The following is a 27,114-nucleotide window of genomic DNA, read 5'->3' as shown; positions in this document are numbered from 1 at the left end:
TACTACAATGCCACAATGCCCTTCATGGGCTAGCTCATGCATGCTGTTTCAGACTCTCGGGCATGACAATTCTCAAGCCTTTCAAGATGATACCCTCTCGAGTGACTGATAGCTCATCCTGTAAATTTTAGAAATTTAACATTATTAGCAAAAGGTTGAATACTTTTCCTCCAAGATTGCATTGTAAAGAGGTCTTTGAGGATAAGCATGTCTTTATCTGACACTGTTTCTCTGGTCATTCGGATGGCCATTGTGTTGAAAAATGAACATTTAACGGAATACCTGGATCGATATCTTGCTAATGGTTTTATTAGGCCATCTCAGTCTCCAGCATCATCACCTCTGTTCTTTATACCGAAGAAGCAAGAAGGTAGTTTAAGAACTTGTATTGGCTATCGTGCACTAAATCAGATCACCATTAAAAATAGGTATCCGTTACCGTTGATTTCTGTTCTATTGGATCAGATAAAAGAAGCTCAAATTTTCACCAAACTTGATTTGCGAGGAGCTTATCACATGGTTTGTATGAAGGAAGGGCATGAATGGAAGACCGCCTTTCGAACCAAGTTTGGTCTTTTTGAATACTGTGTCATGCCATTCGGCCTTTGTAATGCTCCTGCCGTGTTCCAACATTTCATCAATGACATCATGAGTGATTTGATCGATAATATTGCAATCATCTACTTGGATGTTATTTTGATTTACTCTCGAAACACTCAGGAGCACACTCAGCATGTACGGATGGTCTTGGAGGGATTGCAAGCCAATCATCTCTTTGTTAAACTGGAAAAGTGTGTATTCCATGCTTCCAAGGTGGAGTTTCTGGGATTTGTTATCTCACCTCAGGGAGTTACTATGGATCCTGGAAAAGTAAAGGCAGTGGAGGATTGGCCTGCACCCAAGAATGTAAAAGAAATTCAAAGATTTCTGGGCTTTGCCAACTTCTATCGGCGATTTATTCAAGGATTTTCTCAGCTGATAACTCCCATCACCGGTCTTCTGAAGAAAGGAGTAAAATTTGAATGGACTGACGAGTCTAACACAGCTTTTTTGAGTCTGAAGAAAAAGTTTGTTTCTGCCCCCATTCTTTTACACGCAGATCCTGCTGAACCATTCTATGTGGAAGCTGATGCTTCTGATCAGGCCATAGGGGGAGTTCTTTCGCAGCGCCACCCAACAACTGGGCAGCTTCATCCAGTGGCTTATCGCTCAAGAAAATTGAATTCTGCTGAAGTGAATTACACCATCACGGAGAAAGAGTTATTAGCAGTGAAGGATGCCTTCGAGGATTGGAGACACTATCTGTTGGGGGCTCGGTATACTGTCACAGTCTTTTCTGATCACAAAAATTTACAGTTTCTAAAGACCGCTAAGACTCTGACTCCACGTCAGTTGCGTTGGTCTCTTTATTTTGCAGACTTTGATTTTGTGATTACCTATCGACCAGGTCCTAAGAATGGAAAAGCAGACGCTCTGTCCCGACTACATACTGAGGAATCCGAGCATACTGTCGAAACTAAACCGATCATTCCAGAAACGAAGATTGTGTGTGCACTTTCTTTAGATAATTTCCAGGAAGAGGTTCGAAAGAGTTTAACTACAGAGGAGATTCAGCAGTGAGTACAACAAGGAGAAGAAAGACAGTGTCGGCATCAGCTACCTTATTTTAAAGAAGCCTTATATCTTCCTACAGTCAGTCTTCAGGAAAAGGCCTTACGGAATTGCCACGATCATCCGCTGGCGGGTCACAAAGGGATTGCTAAGACCCAAGAGTTAGTGCAGCGTTATTTTTGGTGGCCTGGGATGTCCGATCAGATCAAGAGATATGTTCAGTCTTGCGAGTCTTGTGCTCGAAGTAAACCTAGTAGACAGGCTCCACAGGGATTGTTGCAGCCCCTGCCCACTCCAACTTCTCCGTGGCATACTATTTCCTTGGATCTCATAGTAGATCTACCGTTAAGTAATGGATTTGATACAATATTAGTGGTTGTAGATACCTTCACCAAAATGAGTAATTTCATCCCAATGTCAGGAACTCCAACCGCAGTAGATCTAGCTCGAGTATTCAGTGAGAATATAGTAAAGATTCATGGTGTCCCCAAGATTGTGGTCTCAGATCGAGGCCCCCAATTTATTTCTCACTTCTGGCGGGCCTTCCTAAAAGGAATGGGGATTGAGAGTAGACTGTCCACTAGCTATCACCCTGAATCCGATGGCCAGACTGAAAGGATAAATCAGGAATTAGAACAGTACTTGAGGCTATTTCTGTTAGATCAAGGTGGTGAGTGGTCGGAAAAGTTGTGGATGGCTGAGTTTGCTTGCAATAATGCGAAGAGTGCATCTACTGGGTACTCTCCGTTTTATTTAAACTTTGGCCGGCATCCCAACTTTCTTGTTACACAGGATGAGTTAGGTGTCCCAGCAGCCAAGAGAGCCCTTTCAGATCTGAGTTCTTTGCATAAATCGGCTGAGAAGACCTTAGTAAAAGCTAGGGCGTCTTACAAGAAGTTTGCAGATTCACATAGACAAAAGTCCTCACAGTATCAGGAAGGAGATCAGGTGTGGTTGTCCACTAAGAACCTACATTTGAAGGGAAACAGGAAGTTCCAACCGAGATTTGTGGGTCCGTATACTATAGAAAAGGTGTTAGGACCAGTTACTGTGAGATTGAAACTACCGACCAAGATTGAGGTGCATCCTGTTTTCCATGTATCTTTACTGAAAAAGATCCAATCACCCATGCGACTAACTAAACCTCCTGACCCACTTAACATTCAAGGACACACTGAATATGAGGTTAAAGATATTTTAGATTCTTAGTACCTGAAAGGGAAATTGAAATACTTAGTGGATTGGAAGGGGTTTGGTCCAGAAGAAAGGTCCTGGGAACCTGTCAGTAATAGCCATGCCCCTCAACTGCTAAAACGCTTTCATTCCAGATTTCCACACAAACCAGGACCGATGAATCGGTCCTTGAGAGGGGGTACTGTCAGGATTCACCGAGCAGCTACTGTAGGTTCCTCAAGACAGTTAATTAACTGCCTGCTTCTGCCCCGTTTTACACGGGCTAATGTTTGGTACCCTTGCTCCTCTGGTAAGCTAAGAAATTCCAGAGGTAATCAGGGATATTAAACAGAAGGCTGTTGAGATTGTAAATAGTTCACCTCCCTAAGATGGCCGCGCAATGTCCCGTTAAGAGTATCTGGGAGGTGCGCCCTCTAGTGGGTTTCTGGAAGTCGCGCGCTTCAAACTGCGCACTTCAACAAAGATTCCGTTCGAGAAGCTGTTCCATGCCGCTGCTCCGCGTCAGTAATTCATGACGGGAGAATTTGTAGTAAGGAATAGCAAGAAGTTAGAGAGATAATAACAGAGTATCGTAGACACTATTTTGAATAGTAAATTCGCAGTGCGCTTTCCCAGCTCAGAGAGGCACCTGCGCTCCTTACAGAATACAGAGGTTCTGTAGTCCGACCTCTATCCTTCAGAGCGGTAGTAAGAAGTCAGCGAGAACGTCACAGCCGTTTCCAGAGAAGTCCTTGCTTCCAAGAAGACTCGACGAATTTGAGTAAGACTGTTATTCAACAGAAGAGGTTGCAGAATTCGACAAGTAGGGTGTTATATCTCCACGTAAAGCCTTCAAGTACAAGAACTTAATTGTCCTTCAACCGTATTTCCCCCCGGACATTCCCCCTTGCGTTTTTCCTCTTCTCTTCCCTCCCCCTTTCTACCTACCTGTTTCCTTTTTGCGTGCTTCGGATAAGACTGTTTGAACAATTACTTGTACAGCTGTCAAGAATTCCAACCATCCACAGAACCCCCGAGACCAAGTCTGGCATAAGGCTTCACAGGTACTAGTTCAGTCAGAGGGAGCGAGAGTGAGTAGGGGAGAACTACCTGGGGTAGAGAAACTAATGTTTGCGTATGTCTTCACCGCAGGAAGCTAAGCCAGATAACAATACACATAATAGAAGAGAGGCAAATACCTGGGCTAAAACTGGTAGGACAAGTTTTGTTTACCTTTAAGAACAGTCTGCATTGTGAAGAAAGGTTTGTGGTATATTCTCTACTTCTCTCCCTTCTGTGTATTAGGCACCTTCAGAGTAGACGGCAAGAAATATAGCAGTCAGTTGAAGAAATAGGTGCCAGTCGAAGTTAAGGTATTCTCTTCTCTGTCCACTTCCCCTTTCCCTTCTGCTGGTGGTCTTGCTCTTGAAGCGAGGTTACCGGTGGAGGGGTGATTGGGACATTCGTCAGTACTGCCCCCGCGAAGAGTTGGAGCACCAGAACGTCGTGATATCGAGGAGGGCATTGTCGTACACATTCCCGGTCCCCCCCCCGCCTTAACAAAGAATCCCCCACAAAGCTGACGCAATCGAGCAAAACACAATAGAAGATTACACCGGAGGAAACTATAAACCCCGTCCGGTCTCCGGGAACCTAATGAAGCAAATCCCGTTACCGATTAAACCACAATAGTAAGCCCAAAACAACAGTCTCAGCCTTGACCCCGTCGATCGAACTTGTTGACTCCCTCTGGTAAGTAGAACTCCATCCACAAATTGTCAAAATATACGTAGAAGTTGCCGAAATATAGTCTGCTAGATGGAGAAAGGATGGCGAACCCCAAAGTACGTGGCCGGTTCCAACGGTGCCCCTCACCGACTCCAAGGTCCGACACTGTTTCCTCCGCCATCTTGATGAACCAGCTGGGAAGGGGGTGCGACACAATCCAACGCAATTCACAGTCTCGACCAAAAGTTTCCAGAGTGGGAACAGCAGTTAAATGTTCCACTGGTAGCGAAACCAAGGATTCCGACCGTACAGTCGATACACAGATCGCAGCATGTTTGATCAGTTCTACTTCTGTAGAGGCAGGCACTGCTCCATGTACAGGGTCTGAATGCACCGCTGGGGTGTCTATCGGGAGTAGAGCAGGCCGTCGAGTCCCGTGCGATGAATCAGGGTCCGGTCCCGATTGCCTAATTCCGTCTGCTGCCGACATCAGTTTACAGATCTGGGCCTCCATAGTCACCTGAAGTGCCTCGAGGGCCACCAGCACAGACCACAGTGACGGGCCGCACTCAGCCTGCTCCGCCAGGTCTCACATGACATCAGGCATAGTGATCCCCTCGGAGAGCCGCTCTCCCCGGGGGAAGATTAGGCAGAGCAGGGATGAACCGTGAGGGACAGATCGTCAACATGCGTTTGTGCGCGCCAAGTCCCCAACCAAAAGGCACCCGCGAGGCGAACACTAGGCCTCCGGGTCAGGGACCTCCGCCACACCGCCTCGGGCGTCACACGTCTCCTCACCTTTGATACGAGACCAGGCAGCAGATCGGCAGCAAAGTAGTCTAAAAGATATCGAAAGTTCCATGGACCGACCCTGCCGCCCTCACCAGTCCGCTGTTGTTCAACTGGGACCCGGCTGGACCAGCACTCGAGACCCCGGCTTCCAGACTGGGTTCGGCCTCGAGTCAAACCTCGACATTACTCCACTCCACAATGTCGGAAAAGTCTCGGGATTGCTCCATCGGACTGCAGATTAGTTCATAGACACGGATCTGTGGCGGAAAATCAGGATAGATGATAGGATGTGCAAGCGAAAGACTGAGGTCGGCGGAGCCGGGAGACTAAGCGGCCATCTTGTTTGCTGTCGTAGCTCCTCCCACTCCGCAAGGCTTGATTCCTGTCTGCAGGGCCCGAGCACGCGTCCCCGCTGCAGGCCCTGATTCTTCTGCTCACACACTTATTGTCCTGATGATGATCTCTATTAAATGAGATCGAAACGCCGTCGACTCCCTTCTGCAACCAAAACTCCCTCATTGTACTGAATTTATTGGAGTTTTGATGTTCTGTTGCCAATGTGATGTATTTTTAAAATGTCACCAATCTTTCACTGCACGCACCTTCACTACTCTGTGTGAGCACCGGAACTACACTGTGTAATCAAATGATTCTCCATTTATGCTGTGAATAAATGTGAGAACATTTCAACCTTGTGTCCCTGCATTAAATGCGCAGTAATTCCCTTTAGGGCATTCCTTTGTTTGTTCCTTCTTTGATCAAGAACTACCTTAGTAATGTTAGCCTAGGCTACCCGAGGACCTTGTGGTCTCTCTCAGTACCATTGTTTTAGGAGGGAGGGCGAGGGGGGGTGGATATATGCAGGCCAAGAAAATATTTGAGTGTGGAAAAAGCCGCTTTATTAGGAACAGGTGCGCATCACAAATTATATAAAACTTTGGCAAAGCCTTCCAAAACTAAACCTCACTAAATATTTAAATAATCCTGACCCCGCTCCCCACCCCCTCCCCTAAAATTTCATAGCCCCTCCCCCACCCATATACACAACATTTCAAACATTACAACAACATTATAAAACATTATAAAACATTATAAAACATTACATCATCAATATAAACATTACGCCATCATATCAACCCCAATAACTTATAAATACCATGCCCTCCATTAACCAATCACATGCCTGCTCCTTCACCTCTATCAAACCCCCAAAACGTATAAACGGTCAACCAATGACCAACTTATTCTTTCCCTGTCGATAACACCAACCTGACCATTAATCACCAAAATCTGACTCAAACTGCCCCGAAACGACTAGACCCCGCACTGCACCTGCTCCAAGCGACAAAGTACAACAGAAAAAAACCCTGCACCTCTGCTCCAAACAAAACTGCCAGATGTAAAAAAGAAAAAGAACCAAAAAAGAAAAAGAGAATGAGAAAAAAGGGTGAACACCCAAATGAGGAAATGCTAAAGAACAATTAGGGTGGGAGGGGGGGACAAAATATCACAGCTAACCTCCCAGCCACCAGGTCACCAAATCTAAAATGGTGGCTGGGAGCAGAGACAAGGGGGTTTATTCGTTGGGCTGCAAAAAACCTACCAAAAGGCAGCCCAACTTGAATTCTGGAATGTTCTGCCAAAAGAATCCCAACCCCCCCCCGCAGCCCTCCCAAATCGCCCGGTGGGGGGGACCTCCCTGCGGTCGGCTGCCCCCCTTGGGAGGGAGGGCGAGGGGGGGTGGATATATGCAGACCAAGAAAATATTTGTGTGTGGAAAAGGCCGCTTTATTAGGAACAGGTGCGCATCACAAATTATATAAAACTTTGGCAAAGCCTTCCAAAACTAAACCTCACAAAATAATTAAATAATCCTGACCCCGCCCCCCTCCCCCAAAATTTCATAGCCCCTCCCCCACCCATATACACAACATTTCAAACATTACAACAACATTATAAAACATAAAACATTACATCATCAATATAAACATTACGTCATCATATCAACTCCAATAACTTATAAATACCAGGCCCTCCATTAACCAATCACATGCCTGCCCCTTCACCTCTGTCAAACCCCCAAAATGTATAAACGGTCAACCAATGACCAACTTATTCTTTCCCTGTCGATAACACCAACCTGACCATTAATCACCAAAATCTGACACAAACTGCCCCGAAACAACTAGACCCCACCACCCAGGAAGGAGGGGGGAGCAACACTACCCCCCCCCCTTTCTGCCCCCCCAGTAGGAAAAAAGGAAGGGATCCGAAAAGTACTCACTGCCGGACTGTCAAAGACCTAGCTAATACTTCCCTCAATTCCAACAAATAAAGGTCCATGCCTACTCTAGATAAGTGAAACCCCATCATCTCTAAAGAATTCAATCGATCCAAACCGTATCGCTCTATGAGACACTCTTCCAAAGCACAGCTGTTGACAGAATCTGGAAACCTCAGCATTCACCTTCTTCCTGGCCCTATCAATCGCTCTAGGATGCACTGCTCCTCTGCAGATCCGACACGGATTCAATTCCGTCCAAAAAACATGGCAACCAGCCCAACGCTCCTTAATGAAAGCTAAGTCTCTCTTAATTGCCCGCCACAAAACCACTCCTTTAGTCGCACCAAGATCATTCTCCCCCAAGTGGATGACTAAAATATCCGGACAGAAACCCCCAGCCATTTCTATATTAAGGCATGGAACTAGTTCCCTCCAAAGCATCCCACCCTTTCCTTTCCAAACAATGTTGAACATTTTGCCATTGAAACCCAACATTTCTCCAAATTAACTTTGAGCCGCCTGAACCTGTGCCCACTTGACGAACGAATGCCCCACTATCCAAATCGTCGCCACTTCAGAACGGGGCCCAGCAACTGAACCAGTAAAAGAATAAACAATGAATACTCAAGAAAAGGAGGATGACGCATGCGCCTCCCCCGCATTGCTCCGCACATAGCGCTGAAAGCAGTTGACGACCAGCGCCCCAACCTTATGATGTCCCCTTGAGACCAGCCCCTATTAAACGCTTCAGTTGCAGCACCGATCCTAAAAGAGTGTGTTCCGTATTGATCCCCATCCAAACCAATATGCTGCAAAACCTTACACAAAACCATGCACAACTGATATGCTGTCACAGGTGCTTTATTAATATGCTGAAAAACCAGATCACAATCGCAACCCCCCGAGAGTATGCGCCAACGGCGAGCCAGCAGCAATGGACGAGTAATTGTTGGTGAACGCGCCTCTAACCACACCCCTTTACCCAATTGCCTTTGATCAGTCTTTGAGCTCGAAAGCCACACATGCACACCCTGCTCTGAACAGAGAACATCTCGCCAACAAATTCCTCCCTTAGATTTAGAACCCAACAATTCCGAAACTTGAAAAGCCCCAAAGACCATGAAAGCCATCAGCATGGAGAACAAACAAACTTCAAAATCGTCTCTACAAACTGAGGGCAGAATCGCCAAGATACGAGCCAGTGTCTGCCAAGATAAAAGAGATAAAGGATATCCCTGCCAACTTTCCTGCAATGGTAACTCTAGAAAGACCCTTGTCCATGAGGTCTAGGATGAACTGAATGACATCCCCGGAATGGCGCCAAACCTCATCACGCCTGCATGCGCCTGAATCCAAAAATTCCTTCCATGCCAAAAAATAATCTGAACGTGTGGACACAGACAAAGAACCTACCACCAGTTGTAATACCCGACGTTGCCTACGTGCCACAGATGTCTCGCATTGGGGTGGGTGATCGGTCCGCCTCCCTGGCTAGTCCACGGAATCTCCCCCACTGCGAACGAGACAAAGCATCCGCTATGTCATTGTCCACACCGGGAATGTGCAAGGCTCGAAAAGTGATGTCATGCTTCAAGCAACCCAACACAAAGACTCTCATCAGTTTCAATACCTGCTCAACTCTGGCCGACTGCCGATTAACAATCTCAACCACTGCCATGTTGTCAACACGGAAAAGGACTTTTTTGTGCGCTAGAGCGTCCCCCCAAAGTGTCAAGGCCACCAGTAAAGGAAAAAACTCAAGAAATGTGATACTCCTCCCACCATCCAACCAATCTGCAGGCCATTGCCCGCACACCATCTCCCATTCCAGTACAGGCCAAAACCTGCACTGCCTCCAGCATCTGAAAACATCTGCACATCCACTCAAAATCCACATTTCTGACCAATGGAACACCATTAAAGGAAGTGAGGAAAAATGCCCACATCCGCAAGTCTTCTTTGACACCCGCTGACAGACGTACACGATGGTGAGGCAAATGCTGTCCAGAAAGAGACCTTCCCAATCTTCAACAAAAATTTCTTCATGCTCTCACCACCCTGCACGCAAAGTTAAGGTGCCCCAGTAAAACTTGAATTTCTTTCACCTTCACTTTCTGTTTTGACAACATACCACTCAACAATTCCAGCATCTTCAACTTCTTATCCTCCGGCAAGCGAGCCTGCATTGCCCCGGAATCAATTTCAATGCCCAAGAATGACAATACTGTGGCAGGACCCATTGTTTTCTCAGGAGCCAAAGGCACACCCAAATCCTCCATGAGCCCATGGAAAGTGTCCAGAGCTGCCTGGCACTCCGCGGAGCCCGGGGAACCAAAAAAAAAAAAAAAAAACAATCATCTAAATAGTGCGTTACCAGTGCATGACCGGAAAGGTGGGTAAAATGCCACTGCAAAAAAGTGCTGAAACATTCAAATTGAGCACATGAAATTGAGCAACCCATCGGCAATGCTTTGTCCACGTACCATTTTCCTTCAAAATGGATGCCCAGAAGACTCCAATCATCTGGAGGGACTGAAGCAGCCGAAAAGCAGACTTAATGTCACACTAAGCCATCTCTGCAGTTGCGCCCGCGGCCACAACAAGTGACAAGGCCACGTCAACCGAGGATTATGATACCGAAGCAGCCTCTTCATCAATGAAATCATTTACAGAAGACCACAAATGTTGAATAAATCTGAACTGCCCTTGCTCTTTTTTAGGCACCACTCCAATGGGTGAAATTATCAAATCATGGATCGGCCAGTCATGAAAAGGGCCTGCCATCCGTCCTTCACGCACTTCTTTGCTCAATTTCCCTCTCACCACTGCACTGTGTTCAGATGCAGACTTCAAGTTGTCAGCCCAACGCCTCTGCCTTGGCCCAAAATAGCCCAAACGAAAACCAAATTGAAAACCCTCCAAAAGTTTTTGTTTCACACCGTCATCCTCATAATCCTGGAGGGCCCGTTGTAACTGTGGCAGCTTAACCGGTGAATGAGTCTTTAGGCCCAGAACCTTGCGCTCCTCTACCTCCCCGACCCCCCTGAAACTGCTGAGCTGATCCTGAAACCCCTGTACCTGTCTGACTCCCTTGTTGTCCACCTGGCGGTTTGGGGCCCCAACATTTAAACAGAGGGTGTCGCCTACCGCAGCTTGAGCATTCATGCCTATATCTACAGTATTCCCTAACGCACAACCCCTTATTAAAGTCCCAGCAGGTACCATTTCCTGACTGTGTATTTGAACTACTTCCCACCCCGCCACGGGTGAGCTTAGCTTGAAAGGGCTGATAGATCAAAGGCAAACCGCTAGCTGTAAAAATAGTCTTTCCCCCCGAGGCTGCTCCCAATGTATGCTGCCAGAGATCAGTATCCAACTCCCCCCACTTTGCCTCTGGATCCCATGCCATCCGAGCCCTAAATTCTTCATCATACTGAGCCCAAGCATACCCCCCTCCCGTAAGCTGCGCCTTCCTGATCACATCCATATATTTAAATATAGAAACGCTGCTCTCTGGAAATTTCTCACAGTAAACACGTGCATATATTAAAAACGCCGCCGTCCAATTCTCTATAGTCAATGGAACCTTAGGGCGCTTCGCTAATTCATATTCCTCCTCCTTAGAACCTTCTTTGGACCGTACCTCACGGTGGAGGAGCTTCAAAATTTCCTCATATTCACCCTTCCAAATACGCTCCTTTGTTGCCAACATTAAATGAGCTCCCAAAGGTTTAGTGACCCCCATATACGGAAGCTTTTTAATTTTCTACTCTTTACTGGCAAGAGGCTCCTTAACACTCCCCGCAGCCTCAGTGGTTGTACCGCTTTCCACCTTACTTCCTGCTGCCTCAGCCATCATCAGTGCCAACACTTGAATCTTTAACGTACTTTCCTTTGAGCAATCTCACTTCAACCACCCCGCCAACCCCCTCCACCGCTGTCCCCACAGACACCATTCTAGGTCTGGCCTGTGTAACTGGGCTCTCACCTGGCTCCAAAGAAGGCGCTCTCACAGACTCCGCTCGTGGCGCTGACACATCCAACCTATTCCGTCTTCGAGGAGCCCTGACTGATAGGCCGCGCTCTCAAATCTCCCTTGATGGCTGTGCTACTGTGGAAACCTGCAAAACACTACTAGCATTAAAGAGCGTCCTCTGACCTCGCAGCGCTGTGATTCACTCCTCGCTTCTGCCTTGAGTGATCGCTCCCCTGTCTGCGCTCTGCAACGTGGTATCGTATTTTTAAAAGCTGCATTGTGACAAAGTTTGGTGATTTCATAGCGCCAGGATTCTACAGCGTTTTCATTGCTTGCTTGCTTTGAATTGGACCTGCGCATTGTTTGTGTGATATCCCCCGGCGCCCTGCTCTGCCCTCCCCTCCATTTTGATCTTGTTGTTGTTGTGCTCCGTTCCCTTGAGCCCGCCACGCCTCCCAGCTGAGCCGCCCTCCCACTAGCATTAAAGAGCGTCCTCTGACCTCGCAGCGCTGTGATTCACTCCTCGCTTCTGCCTTGAGTGATCGCTCCCCTGTCTGCGCTCTGCAACGTGGTATCGTATTTTTAAAAGCTGCATTGTGACAAAGTTTGGTGATTTCATAGCGCCAGGATTCTACAGCGTTTTCATTGCTTGCTTGCTTTGAATTGGACCTGCGCATTGTTTGTGTGATATCCCCCGGCGCCCTGCTCTGCCCTCCCCTCCATTTTGATCTTGTTGTTGTTGTGCTCCGTTCCCTTGAGCCCGCCACGCCTCCCAGCTGAGCCGCCCTCCCACTAGCATTAAAGAGCGTCCTCTGACCTCGCAGCGCTGTGATTCACTCCTCGCTTCTGCCTTGAGTGATCGCTCCCCTGTCTGCGCTCTGCAACGTGGTATCGTATTTTAAAAGCTGCATTGTGACAAAGTTTGGTGATTTCATAGCGCCAGGATTCTACAGCGTTTTCATTGCTTGCTTGCTTTGAATTGGACCTGCGCATTGTTTGTGTGATATCCCCCGGCACCCTGCTCTGCCCTCCCCTCCATTTTGATCTTGTTGTTGTTGTGCTCCGTTCCCTTGAGCCCGCCACGCCTCCCAGCTGAGCCGCCCTCCCACTAGCATTAAAGAGCGTCCTCTGACCTCGCAGCGCTGTGATTCACTCCTCGCTTCTGCCTTGAGTGATCGCTCCCCTGTCTGCGCTCTGCAACGTGGTATCGTATTTTTAAAAGCTGCATTGTGACAAAGTTTGGTGATTTCATAGCGCCAGGATTCTACAGCGTTTTCATTGCTTGCTTGCTTTGAATTGGACCTGCGCATTGTTTGTGTGATATCCCCCGGCGCCCTGCTCTGCCCTCCCCTCCATTTTGATCTTGTTGTTGTTGTGCTCCGTTCCCTTGAGCCCGCCACGCCTCCCAGCTGAGCCGCCCTCCCACTAGCATTAAAGAGCGTCCTCTGACCTCGCAGCGCTGTGATTCACTCCTCGCTTCTGCCTTGAGTGATCGCTCCCCTGTCTGCGCTCTGCAACGTGGTATCGTATTTTTAAAAGCTGCATTGTGACAAAGTTTGGTGATTTCATAGCGCCAGGATTCTACAGCGTTTTCATTGCTTGCTTGCTTTGAATTGGACCTGCGCATTGTTTGTGTGATATCCCCCGGCGCCCTGCTCTGCCCTCCCCTCCATTTTGATCTTGTTGTTGTTGTGCTCCGTTCCCTTGAGCCCGCCACGCCTCCCAGCTGAGCCGCCCTCCCACTAGCATTAAAGAGCGTCCTCTGACCTCGCAGCGCTGTGATTCACTCCTCGCTTCTGCCTTGAGTGATCGCTCCCCTGTCTGCGCTCTGCAACGTGGTATCGTATTTTTAAAAGCTGCATTGTGACAAAGTTTGGTGATTTCATAGCGCCAGGATTCTACAGCGTTTTCATTGCTTGCTTGCTTTGAATTGGAGCTGCGCTTTGTTTGTGTGATATCCCCCGGCGCCCTGCTCTGCCCTCCCCTCCATTTTGATCTTGTTGTTGTTGTGCTCCGTTCCCTTGAGCCCGCCACGCCTCCCAGCTGAGCCGCCCTCGCCCCTCCCCCTCCACTCTCCATATATGACAGTAGTTCCCGCGCGCAGCGTTCACGCGCAGCGACCGCGCCCATCCCGCGCCGAAGGTGTGCCAAAGGTAAGCCCGTCTACGCCCGTCCGCGCCTGGACCGCGCCCAGCGCCAGACCCCCTGCCCCTCGCACTGCCCAGCCCTCCCGCATTACCTACGATGCCTCCACCCTCCTAGCCCTTAACCCCGGTTGCGCCCCCAACTGCGTCCAAGCCGCTCCTGGACACACCCATGGACCTTTCTCCTGCTACTCCTGCAATTTCATCGGCACCGTCTACAACTCCGCTACGATCACACCTCAGATTCCCGACCCCAACCACCTACAATGCATCCTGCTCAACACCCGCTCGGCCCACAGACACGCCATTGACCTATGGAATCTACTAGACACCATCTCTCCAGACGTCGCCTTCCTAACAGAAACATGGATGAACGCTTCCTCCGCCCCAGACATCACCATTGCCATCCCTGAAGACTATAAGATCACACGCAAGGACCGTACCGGCCACACAGGAGGAGGAATCGCTATCGTCCATAAGAAATCCATCCACATCTCTACCAGCTCTGACGCCAACCTCGCCAACTCTGAACACCTTCACTTCCAGATCCACATCGACCCCAAGACCACACTCAGAGGCACCCTCCTTTACAGACCACCAGGACCCCGCGCAAAATTCAGTGAAGACATCACAGACTTCATCACTCCACACGCGCTCCCCTCCAAAGATTACATCCTTCTGGGAGACCTCAACTTTCACCTTGAAAAGAACAACGACCGCAACACCACCACCCTCTTGGACAACCTTGCCAACCTTGGACTTAAACAACTGGTCACTTCCCCCACCCACATAGCAGGTCATACTCTCGACCCTATCTTCACCTCCAGCAATCACGTCTCCTTCAGCCACACTACGGCTCTCCTCTGGACTGACCACAGCTGCGTTCATTTTACCTACAACAAGCCGAAACCCATCAACCACCCCCAACCGACTCTGCAAAGAAACTGGAACAAAATCACCAGCGACCAGATCTCCTCATCGCTCCTTCTAAACACCCCAGCCCACTCTTCTAACCCAGACCAAGCCGCCACCAACTTCACCCTATGGTTATCCAACAGCGCCGACATCCTAGCACCACTGAAAAAACGTCAAAGCAAACCTAGCAGCAAGAAGGCCTCATGGTTCAACGATGATCTTAAGAAGTCCAAGAAACTCTGCCGCTCCCTTGAAAAGGCCTGGAAAAAAGACCCAACCACCAGCACCAAGGACGCCTTCAAAAACGCCACCCGCATACACCACCAACTAATCCGAAAGGCCAAAAAAACAGCGTTCAAGGATCGACTAGACTACAACGCCCACAACAGCAAGGAACTTTTCAACATCGTCAAGGAATTTTCCAATCCCTCGGCCAACTCCAACGACATCACCCCCTCTCAAGCTCTCTGCGACTCCCTAGCCTCATTCTTCCACAACAAAATTGCAGACATCCACAACAGCTTCGACAACCAACCCGGCGACCAACCCACCCAACCATATGCGGAACATTCACCCCCCTTGAACACCCTTAACAACTGGAACCCAATCTCCACTGAGGACACCATCCGCCTGATGAACTCCATCCACTCAGGATCCCCCATAGACCCATGCCCTCACCACATCTTCAACAAAGCAGACTCCGTCATAGCACCACACCTCTGAGACGTCATCAACTGCTCCTTCAAATCCGCCACCTTCCCGGAAAGCTGGAAACACGCTGAACTCAGCGCCCTTCTGAAAAAACCCACAGCGGACCCCACCGAACTCAAAAATTACCGCCCCATCTTGCTCCTTCCTTTCCCGGCCAAAGTCATCGAGAAAGCTGTCAACAACCAGCTCGCTGCTTTCCTCGAAGCCAAGAAATCCCTCGACTCCTCACAGTCTGGCTTCCGAGCAAAACACAGCACTGAGACCGCCCTCATCGCAGCAACAGACGACATTCGAACTCTACTGGACAATGGAGACACAGTCGCCCTCATCCTCCTCGACCTCTCTGCAGCCTTCGACACAGTCTGCCACAGCACCCTTTTACAACGCCTCAGAAACATCGGAATACAAGGAAAAGCACTTGAATGGATCACCTCGTTCCTCACCGGAAGAACCCAGAGAGTCCGACTTCCACCATTCAAGTCCGAGGCCACTGAAGTCATCTGCGGCGTACCACAAGGATCTTCACTCAGTCCCACCCTCTTCAACGTATACATGAGCCCCCTCGCGGCCATCGCCCGCCAACACAACCTCAACATCATCTCCTACGCGGATGACACTCAACTGATCCTTTCACTCACCAATGACCCCAGCACCGCCAAAACTAACCTACACGAAGGAATGAAAGAAGTCGCCGAATGGATGAAACACAGCCGTCTGAAACTGAACTCAGATAAAACAGAAGTCCTCATCTTAGGTACTTCCCCCTCTGCATGGGACGACTCTTGGTGGCCGGAAGCCCTTGGAAAAGCACCCATCCCGACAGACCACGCACGGAACCTAGGTGTTATCCTGGATTCTTCACTTTCAATGAACAGACAAGTCAACGCCGTCTCCTCATCCTGCTTCAACATTCTTCGCATGCTCAAAAAAACATTTCGCTGGATCCCCACCGAAACCAGAAAAACAGTCACCCATGCTCTGGTCACGAGCCGATTGGACTACGGAAACACCCTCTACGCAGGTACTACCGCTAAACTCCAGAAAAAACTCCAACGAATCCAAAACGCCTCAGCCAGGATCATATTAGACATCCCGCGTAACGAACACATCTCTGGTCACCTGAAAAACCTCCACTGGCTACCCGTCAATAAGAGGATCACTTTCCGACTTCTAACCCACGCACACAAAGCACTCTACGAAATCGGACCAGAATGCCTCAACTCACGACTGTCCTTCTACACCCCCTCCCGCCAACTACGATCTTCCAGCCAAGCCCTCGCCACTGTACCTCGTATCAACAAGACCACCATGGGAGGTAGATCCTTCTCATACCTGGCAGCTAAAACATGGAACTCACTTCCCACTTACCTTCGCCTTACCCAAAACCACCTAGCATTCAGAAAGCAACTTAAAACGTGGATATTTGACAAGTAATCCTCCTCCCCTCCCTAAGCGCCTTGAGACCCTCTGGGTATGTAGTGCGCTATATAAATTTTATGACTTGACTTGACCCAACCCGTCATCAGCAATATTAGATTTAAAATGAGTAGAAAGTCCTCATGGAGGGGGAGCAGACTGTACACGCCTGTACCTCCCCATGCGTTGACTCTGCAGCTCCATAGCCGACGGTAAGGTAGACCACCCAGACCTGCTATTCGTTGGGGCCAGCGAGGACGCGCAAGACCTTCGTTCGCTGACCGCGGCGGGCTCCCTCGGTGGTACGGAAAGCGCCGCACTAGGCTCCCTCCTCACTTTACCTCGGCGAAATTGGGCTGAACTACGCCCTACCGAGTCCGGACCGCCGCACCGATCCACCCCCTGAAAAGAAAAAGTTTGGACTGGTGTGCTGGGATCCCCAGTAAAAACACCTGACACAGGCCCTGGCTGCAACAAAACAACTGAACCAACCGACCCCCTTTTTGACCTATCCAAAGACAAAAACTGACCTGTACTCCTCAAAGGCACTCCTCTCACAGGAGAATCACCTACCACATCCTCCTCAGCGCTCCAAACCAATTCTGCTGCTGCCACCGCCTTAGAAGAACCTGCACCCCCAAAAATATGAGACACACCCTGCTCCGCACCCCCCCGCTGAACCGCACCCTGATCCATACACACACCCCCAAAACGCTCCCAACCAGGCTGCTGGACCCCAAAACCTCCAGCTCGCCCCAAAAAACTACCATACCGAGGAAAAGTAGAGGGTACAAAATTACCCACACCAATGTCCAATCCATGAAAACCAGCCTCCGTGGGCAGATCTACCACCGACCCCCCAGCCCCAGACTGCTCAACCCCCACATCAAAAGCAACCCCAGTACTGGTGATGGAGCAAGGATTCGCACGTAACGCGACTTGCTCTCTTTCATGAACCTCGCCTGAATCATAACTGTACTAACTCCGATTGTTTGTCATTTTATTTGTATTTCCCCAACACACGGGTGTCCCTAGGAGGCTTGCCTATGTGTTTTTCATCATAATCAAGCTTGCCCATTAATAAAATGGCCGCTTTTGCAGAAATCCAGTCCGCGCATGCGTCGGTCATACCCATGTGATGTGACGCACTCGCAATCTGGAGGGAAAAGTTCGCTCATGCGCAGTGGTGTTAAAATGGCCGCTTGTCACTAATCATGCTTCATGCTATCTTAAGCCGCTTTTGTATATGCATCTTTTCTGCACTAACTCTTAATGCAATAAGTATTATAAATTAAGGGATTAAGAGTAGTTGGTCATGGTGTACAGTGTATTCATTTTATTCTGTGTTATTAATTTGTTTTCGCTTACTTTTCATGTACCGCGTAAATGAGGGCCTGGACTTAGTGACCAGAATCCATATTGAAGCTGACGTATCCCTCATCACGTGACCTAAAGATCTGGGACGTGCAGCAATGGAACCTGGCCAGTTGGCCATTGAAAAGGGGACTGTCCTTTCCTGACGCACCTTCGCCCTTGAAGACCTGCTATTTTTATTCTGAATGTGCAACAATGTTGCAAACCTTTTCTTCACTATTGTACTTTCCCACACGTAGGCCTGGGAACCCAGGTGTTAGGGGGAGGGTAATGTCACGTGAAGTATAGGTGGTACCTATGATCTAACCACCTCCCTTGACCAATCAGAAGATGGGGCTTTGTCATTTTGCAACATTTATGGGTGGTCTTGGGGACTCAAAACTGTATATATAGCCTAGCTTAGCTTAGAGAAATTGTCCGACTTGTCCGAGTAGCAGACCTGTCACTGACCCTACGAACTCTATAGGTGCCTGATACAGAGTGCTGCGGAGCATTCTGCCTGAAACTTTCCACAAACTCCAAGGGGTGGAAATTAGTCCTAAGTGCTAAGCGAAGCACTTTGCTGGGAGATTCGAAAAACCCAATCGGGGTTATTGGCGGATTCCGTGCAGAAGAGGGGGTAACGCTGGCGTTGCATCCGAACCTGTGAGGGGTTGGTCGTGCCTTGGTGAACCCAGTCCTGACCCAGACCTGAGGGGTATCCTGTCCTGATTGTCCATGAGCCGTACCTGCTCACCTTCTGGTATTTCCTGAATCCTTGAGGGTCCTTGTCCCGTTCTTTCCCAACTGACCCGTGGCCAGGGTTAGTCCTCATTCTCACTTAGGTAAATATTGGCATAGGTGTCTGTCTATACTATACCCTAAACTTTTCCTCCTCTGATTAAAGCAATCTTGCCTGTGATACTCTCCATATCTCCTTTGAATGTAATTTTATGCAATTGATTATTAGTAAATGTTCCACTTCTTACCCTTCCTTTAGGACATTGTTGAACCCGACTGTTTATCTAGATTGTTCCACTTATTCCCTTTCCCTTAGTATGGTTGCCGTGAAGTTAGTAAAGATAGCATAAGGTTTAGGAATTAGTATAAAGGTATTAGGCTACACATTAGGTCTTTCTCACGTCCTTGCCCTAGTTTTAAACCATATTAGTTAATATGTTTATTGTGATTCATGCCCTATAGTGTCCCCTTTTACTCTATGATACTCACTTTAATCCATAGCTATATCCTTGTTCTGATACTAATCATTGATGTATTGCTTTGCATTTGCCTCCTTGTAATGGCATTTTCGTCCTAAACTTATACTATATAAACCCTTTAAAACCATCAAGGTGTCTGTGGTCATTATACATTAAAGTGAGATTAAAGGTATTAAATGTGTAAAGTAGAATTTTCTCCCTTTTAGGAAAACCCTTATCACCTATCCACTGCTAGCTCCTGGTCTGTCAGGAGTAAATGTGCCTGTGGTAAGTCAGGTACATGAATAGTAAGTGGTGTAAGAGTCACCCACTCGATTACTCATAGAGCGTGGCAGAGGTTTCACCCGGTTCATTGCAAAACACTGTCATCGTATGCACGCCAGGGCCCAGTGCGTGGAAAATTTGGTAATCTAGTGAGCCGGGTGGCCCGCGCGCTCTATCAGTAATTTCTGGTAAGCAGAGGAATGGTTAGGACTAGTAAGATAGGTAGATAAGATAGTTAGAAAATAAACCGTGAAAAATAAATGTGCTGCTAAAATTTTCAATATTGATTGTGTTACTTAATAAATTTATTGCGCAACTGTTTTTAAAATATTTTAAATGTTTGAGAAAATTTTATATATATGTATTGCTGCTAAAAATTATATGTTTTATTAACCAATTGTGTGTGATTGTTGAGTGTTGTCTGAAATCCCCGGGGAATTGTATAACGGATGGTGAGTAGAATCCATCGCGTTCAGAGGTCATTTGTAGGGAGGAAAGGTTAGTGCATGGTTCAAGTGGAACTGGAAGCGCTAATTAGGTCTTTTTCGGAAAACTGTATGAATGACAGTGACGGGACTGCTGATAGAAACCTTGGTCTGATATCACCTAGTAAGGGTCACACTAAGGGAGTAATAGAGTCATCGGAGCTTGTATGATAGCAAAGGGAAGCGCTGACGAACCCCAGGCTTAGTATATATCCCGGAAAGAAGTGGATGAGACTGGGTAATAGCAGGTTTTCTAATGCTTGCGTGAGGGTAGGCAAGAGAAGTCTATCCGAAGTGTATGAAAAGTAGACAGAAGTGGTTTACTTGCAGTAAAAGAAGAACTTTCTATCTCTTTAGAACACTCCTACACAATGGCGAATGTTACACGTTGTTGACTAAAATTAATATTAGCATCTTAGAGAAAATACAAAGTTTCCGTTACCTTGTAAAGGAGGGAGTCAGTCGAAGGGCTGCTCTGACGTCACTCCGTGCCGCGCTGGGATTGGTTAAACCAGCGGGTGTGTAGTGAAGCCGAAATTGTAAGGGAGGGGTGAGTGCCTGAGCGTGAGAACGCGTCTCTCGAAAAGGCCACACACCCATTGGTCAAGAACTTTTGCAACCTCTGCACTGATTGGTTGTTGCGAAATTGGGGTCGCGTTAGCATTGGAAGCACAAACGAAGTAAACATTTTCCGCACCGAGCTTATAGATTGTTACGAGCGGTGTATGTGGTACCCTGATTTTCTGCCTGATCCAAGAAATCTAGGGTGTCATAAAGAGTTGATGAGCAAAGGCAGACCTCACAACATGTACGGAGGAAAGAGAAAAATGTCATTTGTCAGCAAAATAAAGAATTTCTTCAAAACTGACAAACCCGTACGAACTAGGGAAGGCGTGATCATTCCTCCGCCAAATACTCCAGCCTCTTTCATGATGTTAGAAAAAGGGTATCATACCTGTGTATGGTTAGAGAACTGGGTAAAGTACACTGCGGAGGATGGAGTTTTAGCCTTTCCCATTGATGGTACTTTTAACGGGAGAATCCTATTTAACCTGAGGACCCGAATGAATGAATTACATCCCAGACCTAGATTAACTCAGTATGAAGCTTTAGAGGAATGGGAGATTGAGGCTCTAGAACGAGACAGACCCCGGATGGACAAGGGAGTGACCCGATGGTATCCAAAATTGGTAAAAGAAACCAAGGAGCAGAAATTGAAACAGTGGAGACAAAATATGATGGTAGAAGGGTTATTCCCCATGTTCGGAGCTAATGAAATGGTGGGAGGGAAGAAATGTACTGAGAAAACCCGACACATGATGCCCCTGGGTGAATCGGAAGATGAGTTTTTAGAAGACTTATTCATGAAAAATCCCCCGCCTTATAATGAAGACACCAGATCTCAAAGCTTAACTACTCCAGTGAGACCTTCAGGAAGAAGAAGTACTAGTGAGGCCGATTCCACAGGGATAGAACCGAGAAGAGCGGGAGGAGAGGGATTTGGTAGACCCGACCCCGTGGTCCCGAATTACAACCCCTTTGGTGAGGGACTAGTTTTGTCAACTCCATCAGCTCCGAATATTTATCCTTCCCTAGTACCCCAAATGATACAGGATCCCCCCATGAATCGAGTATTACACGAGCAGGAAAGGGATGCCCTGAGAGGACAGCGGAATGATCTCATACATGCCATAGCTCAGATTAATGCAAATCCTGAAGCCCTGACGATTCCAGTAACCATTGGTCCAGTTTTTCCTCTATATGGGGACAGAATGAATACTCCAAAAACTCCAGTCATAACCCCGATGATGCCCCAGCCTAGAAAAGAACCACTCATTATTGATGACCAAGCAAGTGAATGTGAGTCCATGGTTTCCTTGATGGATCTACCTAATAGGGAACAGGGACCTAGTATGTCTCGAACTGGACCTCAGACTAGGAACAAAGACGTACTAATAGAGTCTTCATCAGGAACTCAAAGTGCGACAGTGGTAACTCCCGAGGAAATAGAAAGGTGGACCCGAGAATTAGAAAAGGGAACCCCTCATCCGAGACCTCTAGATATTTATAAGCTAAGAATAGAGCTAGAGGAACTGAGCGCAGGGAATGTGAGTTTAGACCGATTGAATGTCCGGGAGGAAGATGAGTTGTTGTTCATGTGCAAACACCTTACTCGGAACGCAAAATCATACTATGACAAATTAATGGACACAGCAGTATGTATGGGAATAGATATCAGCAGATCTAAGGTACTACAGAAATCCTACAGGGTAGAATTTTCAGACAAAGATCTAGAAAACCTGAATACCGCAGGGAAGAAAACGCAGATTAAGGAACTGATAAACTTAGCACAGAAATGGGGAGATCTAGACAAGTGGAAAGCCAGGTGGGCCAAGAAAAAGGAGGATAGCAAGGAGAGACCACGGACTGCTGAGTACGTCCTACAAGAAGTTGACAAACCAGAAAAATTATGTCCCATGAGAGAAGTCCCAGGGGGAAAATATGTCCATGTCCCTTGGTCCAGACAAGATATAGTATCATTTACCAATGACTTCCCTAAATTGAGGGAGAAGCCGGTTGAATGGTACCGACAGGTTGAACGCTTCATAAAGGTTCAGAAATGTCTCCTGAAAGACCTGGATGGGTTTTTCGACATTGTAGTACCTGTAGATTTGTGGACCGAATGCAAAACTGAAATTGATTGGCCCAATGAGGAATATGCAAGAGACGATAGAACAGGCGCTCCCTCACCTGAAGTAATGAGAAAGTATGATCAAGTCATACAATACCTAAAGAAAAAGGTACCTGCAAAAGAAACTGATTGGACCCGTATAGATAGAACTACCCAAGAGCGTGATGAATCAGTCCACTCCTTTTATGAAAGGTTACTTCAGGTGTTCAAAACTTACAGTGGAATCGATAATGTGGACATGAAGGATATGACCCATTTCAGTTATCGATTCGTGTTGGGATTAAGACCTGAAATATCCCAGTGGATTAGAGATAACAAAATCAGTTGGCAAGGGAAACCCATTGATGATGTTCTCAAATATGCCAAATACTGTGAAGATGAGATCGAGAACAAAAAGAAAGCCCTAAAAGAGAAAGTAATGTGGGCTCAGGTAAAATTAGCTGAACAACAAGAAAAACAGTTAAGTAAAATGACTAACAGTAATAATGCTACAAATCCGAATACTGGGGGTGGAGGCAGGCCCCGGGTAAAAATGAGTAGAGAAGATGCTATGGAAAAATTCCCCTGTCACGGATGTGGTCAGATGGGGCATTGGAGAGATAAATGTCCGCACTTGCAGGCTGGTAATGCCCCCGTAAATGGTTTAAATCCACAGGTGCAGAAAGAGGGGATCCGAAAGACCCAACAGCAGGTAAATCAACCCCCAGTGCCACGCGCTCCTAGACAGAATTATAGGAATCAGGGTCAAGAGAATGAAAGGGTCGAAGTGTGGGAAAGAGAGAATGAAAGAAATGCACCCATTCCTCAGTACCTGTTAAATGATACTTTCCTCTGCGATGATCAATACTGACGGGGCCTGAGAGGGGAGGGCAAGGAGTGCGTGCTTGGCGCTTCCTTACCGGTAGACCAGACTCGACCATACATTGAAGGAAAGGTTGAAGGGACAGATGTCACCTTTCTGTTGGACACTGGTGCTACCCGTTCCACTGTAAGAACAGCGGACGTTCCTAACCTACCCCTCTCGGGAGATGCTATCCAAGTAGTGGGAGTTTCAAATCAGATAATCAGTACTCCGGTAACTGAGCCTATGGAAATTTCCATAGGGAATTTCAAGGAAATGCACAGATTTGTGGTCTGTGATTCCAGTCCTGTAAACCTATTAGGACGAGATTTGTTGTGCAAAATGCGTTGCACCATCTTTTGCTCACCAAATGGTGGTGAAATATAGACCCCAGATGAAGATGGCCTATATAAATTATTGTTACTGAGGCCCGACACAGAAATCAAGCCCATGTCCATTGAAAATCTACCTGAAGAACTCCAATCGAGCGTAATACCTGAAGTTTGGGATTTTACTGGAAAAGATGTAGGCTTAATGGCAAATGTAGACCCAGTAAAAATAGCTATAAAAGCAAATGCGGTATACCCAAATACCAAACAGTATAAAATGAGTGCAGAAGTGAAAGAAGGAGTTGCAAAGGAATTAAACAGATTGCTCAAAGCAAACATCATTCAGGAAGTGATGAGCAGTCCCTGTAATTCGCCCATACTTGGAATTAAGAAGCCTAGCGGAAAGTACAGGGTAGTGCAGGACCTGCGCAAGGTAAACCAAATTGTAGTACCTTGCTGTCCCATAGTACCAAACCCTGCAGTAATACTGTATCAAATTCCTTGGGATGCGGAATGGTTCACTGTCATTGACCTGTGCCATGCATTCTTTTCCATCCCATTGCATCCAGAAAGCAAATTCCTTTTCAGTTTTGAATTCAACAGCCAGGTCTATGTCTGGAATCGTGTCCCCCAGGGGTACACCGAAAGTCCATCGATTTTCAACCAGATTCTAAAGAAATGCCTTGAATCTCTAGTTCTTCCAAAAGAGTCTGTCCTGGTACAGTACATAGATGACCTCCTGGTAGCATCTAGAAGTCAAGACGACTGTGTCACTGATACCATTGCCTTGCTGAATCACCTAGGAAAGGGAGGACATAAGGTTTCGCCAGACAAGCTACAGTTCTGCAAGACCTCAGTAAAATATCTGGGGCACCAGATAGAGAAAGGGATCCGAAAGGTCACTTCAGAAAGGATCAGGATCATTCGAGAAATGTCACTACCAGTAACCCAGAAAGAAGTAAGAATGTTCCTAGGAGTTGTTGGGTACTGCAGACAGTGGATAGTGGGTTTCGCGGCTATAGCTAAACCCTTGATTAACATGACAAAGAAAGGAGCAGAAGACCCAGTTTGTTGGAATGATGAATGCATGACTGCTTGGGTAAAATTGCGAAATTGTCTGTGCACAGCTCCAGCCTTAGGAATGCCTGACTACACTAAGAACTTTGAACTGTTCTGTGACACGAGAGACAATTGTGCGCTCTCGGTCTTAACCCAGGAACATGGTCTGATTAGACGTCCTGTGGCCTACTTTTCGGCCACACTAGATCCAGTGGCTGCTGGATTACCGGGATGCCTGAAAGCAGTAGCTGCTACCTGTACAAGTCTAGAGCAGAGTGAGAACATTGTGATGGGACATCCTGTCATTGTATTTGTTCCACATTCAGTTGTGATCTTGCTCACCCGAACCAAGGCACAGTATCTCACCCCTAGTCGGCTGACTAAGTATGAGAGGATTCTCATTGGTGCAGAAAATGTAATAATTTCCCGATGCAACATTCTAAACCCTGCCACTCTATTGCCCCTTCCCATTGATGTAGAAGCAGGAGATGAAATTGAGCATAACTGCATAGACTTGACTGAATTTAGCACAAAACCCCGTCCTGATATCAGAGAAGTGGCCTTGGTTGATGAAGACCTCAAAATGTTTGTGGATGGTTCATGCTTGAGACATGAGAATGGAGGTTTGAGTGCTGCCTATGCTGTAGTCACTTTGGAAAAGACCCTGGAAGCTTCCTATCTTTTCGAAGTTAAATCTGCTCAAGTAGCGGAGCTCATTGCTCTAACAAGAGCTTGTAAAATTGGGAAAAACAAAAGAGTAACTGTTTATACTGACAGTCAGTACTGTTACGGGGTTGTTCATGACTTCGGCCAGCTCTGGTTGCAAAGAGAATTCATGACTTCCTCAGGTTCTCCTATCCGGAATGGGAAACCAGTACAAAACCTACTAGAAGCCATCCAATTGCCCAAAGAATTGGCTGTGGTCAAGTGTGCGGCTCACCGATCTGGAAATGACGAGGTGACAGCCGGAAACAGATATGCTGACCAAATTGCCCAGTACTGCGCCCGACATAAAATGTCTCTCCTAATTAAATTATGGGGAGGTGAAAGCAGCTGCCAACTGATGTTGTTTGAAAGGTTGGGAACATGGGACGAATTGAGAGAACTACAACATACAACAGACAAGAAAGAAAGGGACATGTGGAGGCAGGATGAATGTCAACCCAGGAAAGGGGATGGTGTAGTGGTCCATGTAACTGGTAGGCCTGTACTCCCCGAACGACTGGTTACCGCAATGGCACGGATAATACATGAACCAACACATATTGGGAGGGATGCCATGTGCCGAATGTTTGAAAAGGTGTTCTACAGTCCAAAATTCAGGAGCACAGCAGACAAACTTTGCCAGAGGTGTTTAGTGTGTCAACAGTTCAATGCAGGAAAGAAGACAGTAGTGGAACAAAGTACCATTGGGAGAGCAGAAGGTCCCTTCATTAGGATGCAGGCAGACTTCATAAAACTGCCCCTGTGCAAGGGATATCAATATGTCCTAGTCATAGTTTGCTTATTTTCCCGGTGGGTGGAGGCTTACCCAGCAAAGAAGAATGATGCCCTGACTGTAGCTAAATTGTTACTTAGGGAACTGATCCCCCGCTTTGGAATTCCTGAGACAATTGAAACAGACCAAGGTGGACATTTTTCAAACGAAATCCTAAAAGAACTCTGCAAAGCATTCAAAATGGAGCAAAGGCTGCACTGTGCCTATCATCCAGAGGCTTCTGGAATAGTCGAGCAGATAAACGGCACTCTCATTTCCAGGCTGGCAAAACTGTGTGACTCCACTAAAATGAATTGGATAGAAGCTTTGCCCATGGTGCTGATGAGCTTGAGAAGTATTCCAAACAGAAAGACAGGCCTGAGCCCCCATGAAGTACTGATGGGAAGAATGATGCGACAGGCATGGGTACCTGGACACAAACTGCTAAGTATTTCTGATGATATGGTGCTAGAATACTGCAGGCAGTTGGGTGACCAAGTGCGTTCTATCTCTCACCAGATTGGAGAGACTGCTGTCGAATGGCCTACAACTCCAGCACACAATCTGAGACCAGGTGATTGGGTGGTGTTAAAGAAACATACCCGGAAGAGTTGCCTTGGACCGAAGTGGGGCAAGCCTCGACA

This window comes from Lissotriton vulgaris, chromosome 9, assembly GCF_964263255.1.
Source record: "Lissotriton vulgaris chromosome 9, aLisVul1.2, whole genome shotgun sequence".
NCBI lineage: Eukaryota > Metazoa > Chordata > Amphibia > Caudata > Salamandridae > Lissotriton > Lissotriton vulgaris.
This window is presented reverse-complemented; position numbering follows the sequence as displayed.